A 6,293-nucleotide genomic window follows, 5' to 3' on the forward strand; every position below is an offset into this window, starting at 1 on the left:
ATTGAAGAACTGTCTATATTTCTTCGGAATAGTCTTTCTTCAGTAAAAAATGGATATCAGAAATATTGCGATGATGTATATTCAACCAGTAGAGACAATAAGATTTGGATGCTAAACCCAAAATACCCAAGCTCACCCATTACAGTTTTGCAGTCACGGATATCAAATCCTTTTATTTTCCCCAAGCTTTTACACGACGATATATTTTCCATGCTCATTGAATGATTCACTACAACGTCTCATTTTAAAGTACAACTCTTACAAAAATGGAAAATGTAGGTACATAAACCTTGTTTGGGTCATAAAAATCATTCTTTATTGAAAACCAGCACCGATTCCACCACACTGAATGCACCGAAGATGATATCGATTCATCAAAATGTTGAATTTTGATTGAAAACATACGTATTGCGTATAAATAGACTCATGTAGATACCAGGATTAAAATTTACCATACGAGCGTTTCGTCTACAAAAGACTCACCACTGACGCTCGTATAAAAAAAGATAAAAAAAAAAAAGCCAAATTAAATACGAAATTGAAGAGCATTGAGGACCAACAATTCATAAAGGTGTTGCCAAATACAGCTAAGCAAATATATTCCTGAGTAAAAAAAAACCTAAGTATTTCATAAATTCTAAGTTTTGTAAACATTTATTTTATAATTATGGTCGACCATATCAATCACAATTCATGTCAACACAGCTGTGCTGGCGAATAGGCAGGTGATACCCTCGGGGAATTAAAACTCCACCAGCTGTGGCATCGACCCAGTGGTTGTAAACAAACTCATCATAGATATCAGGAAATTTAGTTTTTGCGCAAGACGCGCACGCGTTTCGTCTACAAAATTATGAATATCAATCATGATTCCAACCCTGTAGTCAGCACTTCGGTGTTGACAGGAATATCAATTATATGGTCATTTTTATAAATTTACTGTTTGTAAAAGTATTAATTATTCGAAATGGTAAGAATTTTCGTACCCCAGGAAAATATAACCTTAGCCGTATTTGGTACAACTTTTTAGTATTTTGGTCATCAATACTCTACAACTTTATACTTGTTTGGCCTTTTAATTAACTATTTTGATCTGAGCGTCATTGATGAGTCTGGTGTAGACGAAACGCGCGTCTGGTGTATCAAATGATCGATACGCCTAGTACCTTTGATAACTATTTACACCACCGGATCTATACCACTGCTGGTGGACGTTTTTTCCCGAGGGTATCACCAGCCCAGTAGTCAGTACTTCGGTGTTGACATGAATAACAATTATGTGGTCAATTTTATAAATTTACTGTTTCCAAAAGCATTGATCATTTGTAATACTAGGATTTTCTTATCCGTGGCATAGATTACCGTAGCTGAGCGTCACTAATGAGTCTTATGTAGACGAAACGCGCGTCTGCTGTATCAAATTATAAGCCTGGCACATTTGATAAGTATCCGATTCGTATCGTAACATTTTCATTTATATCGACAAATACGTGTGTCCTCAAACTAAATCTATGTCAACTTTCTTTTACATATCTAAATGAATAGATTATGCTCGTTCATGTGTACACTATAATATTTATTATGAAATTATGAGGTGAACTTCTTATACACAAAACACATATCTAGCATAGTAACGACGAAGAACCACGCTATATAAGTTTCAGTTATTTAATACTGGTAGTTCGTTTCTATGTATGTTACATTGTCGTGTGTTTTTGTTGTTTCGTTGATTTTCTCTTTAAGATGATGTGGTTTCCTCGGTTTTAGTTTGAAACCAGGATTTGTTTCCTCTCAACCGATTTATGGCTTTTGAACAGCGGTATACTACTGATGCCTTTATTTTGATTTTCCTCTGAGTTCAGTTTTTTGTGATTTTACTTTTTATTTATGGGTCCCTCTTTTATCATGGCGAATCGGTTTCTTATAATGGGACTACCAGGTTACGATATGTTTGTGTCTCAGCTCACTGGTGAAATATTTTCGCGGTCTTAACTCTTTAAACATACCAGGATACTTTCTAATTAGTAAATTTGCTGATTGTGTCTTTTTACGGATTGATGGTTTCATTTTGACTAAATGGGAATTCGCAATGTGCGTAATGCATGCATACTAGGAGACGCCTGCTCCTTTTTATGCTCATGCAATTCCCTTAGACTTTTTTTTTATTATTATTTGACGACATTCGACCAAAAATTAGTACTTTAATTTTAAGGAGAAGGGCCAGGTAGGTCTTTATCAGTCAAAGAGGACTGTAATAAATTATCATAAAATCAACATTAAATTTTATGATCTAAAATACACTCATTAAGAGTAAACAGACGTGTTTTTCGTCTACTGTTCGTTTAAAACAACGTTGACAGCTCCCAAAGCGAGACAATTGACCATTATATGTGTAATCATTACTATTGAATGAATTTTTAAGACAGGTTTATTTCTGCAGTTCACCAGTCACTCCCTTTGACCACAATGTGCTTGTGGTTTTTTTTAAATGTTTATAATCAGAAAAATGGTAGTCTTTACATGTGATTAATGTGTCCTTCATCGTTCTTGCTTGTAAGCGACAAAAGCTGATTCGGTATTGATACCGGACATATTCTCTGATGAATACTCATATAGATGAAAACCTAATTAAAACAGGACATCTCCCATGGTTTTTGGTAAGTTTCGTGTTGCTCACTCTTTATTTTTCTATGTTTTATTTTGTATATTTTGTCTTGTGGAAATTATTTTAATCTTCAACCATTGCATTGTCAGTTCATTTTCGACTTCTGAGTTTGAATACACCTTTGGATTTTTTCGCCTCTCATTTATGCAAAATCTGCAACACAGAACTTTGAATTTTCGAAAATACTAAGGATTTTCTTATCCGAGGCATAGATTACCTTAGCCGTATTTGGCACAATTTTTCGAATTTTGGATCCTCAATGCCTTTCGATCTTGTACTTGTTTGGCTTAATAACTTTTTTTTTTATATGAGCGTCATTAATGAGTCGTATGTAGACCAAACGGGTGTCTGGAGTACCCGGTACTAAATTATAATCCTGATGACTGTGATAACTATTTACACCACTGGGTCGATGCCACTACTGGTGGACGTTTCGTCCCCAAGGGTCTCACCGGCCCAATAGTCAGCACTTCGGTGTTGACATGAATATCAATTAATATGTGGTCATTTATATATATATCCTGTTTACAAAACTTTGAATTGTTCGAAATACTTAGGATTTTCTTTTCCCAGACATAGATTACCTTAGCCGTATTTGGCACACTCTTTTGGAATTTTGAATCCTCAATGCTCTTGAATTTCGTACTTGTTTGGCTTTATAACTATTTTGATATGAGCGTCACTGATGAGTCTAATGTAGACGAAACGCGCGTCTGGCGTATTAAATTATAATCCTGGTACCGTTGATAACTCCTCAAAGATATGTTCAATTGTCTTAGCTATAATTCAACCTTTATTTCCTAGTTAATGACATCACCAAAATGCGACTGATCAACAGATTTTTACACGACAAATTACACTTCTAGAGCAGAACTTCTTATGGTTTCCTGGCACCTGGGTTAACCCACGGGTTTTTACTAAATCTTCAGTTTTCTTTTTAATTAACTATGATTGTTTTTCTTCTATCATTTGGTCAGTCTGTCTGTATTTGACCAACAGTCTTTTTTTATTTCTGGCCTTGTTATTTTTATATCCCAGTAAACAAACCAAATTTTGCTTTGACGTTTAAAAAATCATAAGCTATAAGTTCCAACCATTGCTTATTATAAACCAGTCATCCACATTATACTGTTAAATTTCAACTTTAAAAAGTCATCGAATTGCATCAGGCATTAGAACTGACAACAACAACAGCATAAAGCTAATAAAACTTGCTGGAAAATAAAATTTCGAAATGAGATTTTTAAAAAAATGAAAACAATGTTTTCTACCATTACATGCATGTGATTGAACTGATTGATTTTAAATCATCATGTCAAGTCAGGTGCACTGCATTCTTCTTCACATTGTTGTAAAATACCATAGGCATCATTAAAAATTGAGGCATATGTGGCTGAGTGGTTTAAGTAGTCCAACTACTGTATCAATATTCTGTAAACAAAAAGGTAGTGAATTCGACCCTACACGTGGCACATGCACTCGACTCCAATCTTATACAACTAGGAATCTTATTTCCGGTTGTAGGTCATATTTCTCTAAGAGTTCTTTGGTTTCCTCCACCAACAAAAAAGGACTGCCACAAAATAGCTAATTGAAGACCTGTTGGTGACCTTCTGCTGTTGTCTGCTCTATGGTCGAGTTGTTGTCTCTTTGGCACATTCCCCATTTCCATTCTCAATTTAATTGCACTGAGGTGGCATTAAACACCAATTAATCAATCATTTGAAACAAATTTACCCTTTTTCCCCCCGTTTCATTTGGCTTTCGAAGTGTATGGCAAACTAATAATACAAATCAAATTATGAAAATATATTTATTTTTTCCCTCAAATAACATAAACATTTTAACATTAGATGTTAATATTGTTATTTTGTTTTGTATATGTTATAATTATCAGTAATCTAATCAATATGATGTTCAATTTCTATCACAATTGCTACATGTATGAATTCATAATTATTCTTCTCATACCCATCTTATTCTATTGATATACACATTACTGGCCTATTCCCTTGCAGACTTCAAATATGACACAAAAATTGATATAGGAATAGAACTTTAAACATACTTTCTAATTTCTATAGAAAGAAGGCACCTACGAAAATAATATTCTTTTTTTTATAAAAGAATATTTGTACGAAACTTAAAGTTGCATGATTACTTTTGTTAAACTTATGATTCATTTAAAAAAAATAATGATATAAATGGTCAATACCATGTTACTCCTATCCCAAGACACAGCACATTGCTAAATCTGGAGAAGAGGTTATGATTTTGAACATTTATAATAATATTCCTACAGTAAAGATGTTGAAGAGTATATTTTTCAATCATTTTAAAGAATAAATAAAACATTTATAAAATTATTGTACAAAGATTAGTTAATAATTCGTCATTTTTTATCCTCCACATATTCAAGGAATTGTGCATTTTCATTTAATAATTACTTCAAAGTTCAGCTTGTTTTCTGACAGAAATTATAAAACATTTACCCAATTTGAAATATCCCTTTTATTTCAATTATGATAATATTATGTAGTTTATTGATAGATATTTAATATAAAATTAAGGAAATATATATAAGAAATAAAGAAATATTAAATATTAGACATATAGAATAATCAAATAGTTCAGTTCTTATTCAAATTTACTGAATATGAAAGGTATATGTGGGTAATGATTTTTAATTGCTTAATTTTTTCATTCATAATGGATTAGTGTTTTCATTTAGTTACATTAAAATGAAGATTGTTTTCTTAAAAAAAATTATTTACCCAATTTTAATATATATATATCCATTTTATCTACATAATGATAATATTATGTAGTTTTTACATATATTCCCAATTTCCATTCTCAATTTTATCGTAATTAAAAATAAGAAAAATCAAAAGAAGAATAAAAAAAAATATATATTATTAGAAAAAAGAAAAAAAGTAAGATATTACAAATAAAGAAAAATTAAATATAATATATAATTCAGTTCTTGTTCAAATTAATTGGATATTAAAGGTATTTGTGGGTAATGTTATTTTAACTTGATATATTTTTTCTTTTAATAATTGATTTAATTTAACATTTGCTGTAAATTTCTTCCATAGTTTTTGCTTTTATTACATAAGTAATTGCAGAATACAAAATTGAAAATTTGAATTTCAATCAAAATGCACTCTATTACAAAAAAAGACCTGTAGTTTTTTAAGTTTTAAAAAATGGAATATTTTTTTGGTGAAAAATTGAAATTCTCCCTCACCTTATCTGTAGGAATATATAGTATGCAAGATTTTTTAAATTATGAAATAAAGTATATTACATAAAAAGTAAATAACAAAAGTAATGCCAAATATATATTACAGCTCCAAAATACTTTTGCATGCTGATCATATGGACCTCAATCAACATTTGCATAAAATAAATAACATTCTTAAATTTATCAATTAAAATTTCAATACAATTTAAATATAAAAAAAATAAATTAAGATTGTCTTAAATCTCTACACTAAATTTCTTCATCTGAAAGAATTTCGAATATTATGTTGAACTCTATATTTAATTGTTTGGAAATAAGAAATGTAACATCTCATATTTCACACATGCATGCATTTAATAAAAAAAGAAAATAAATATT

Source organism: Mytilus edulis, chromosome 10 (genome assembly GCF_963676685.1).
Source record: "Mytilus edulis chromosome 10, xbMytEdul2.2, whole genome shotgun sequence".
NCBI lineage: Eukaryota > Metazoa > Mollusca > Bivalvia > Mytilida > Mytilidae > Mytilus > Mytilus edulis.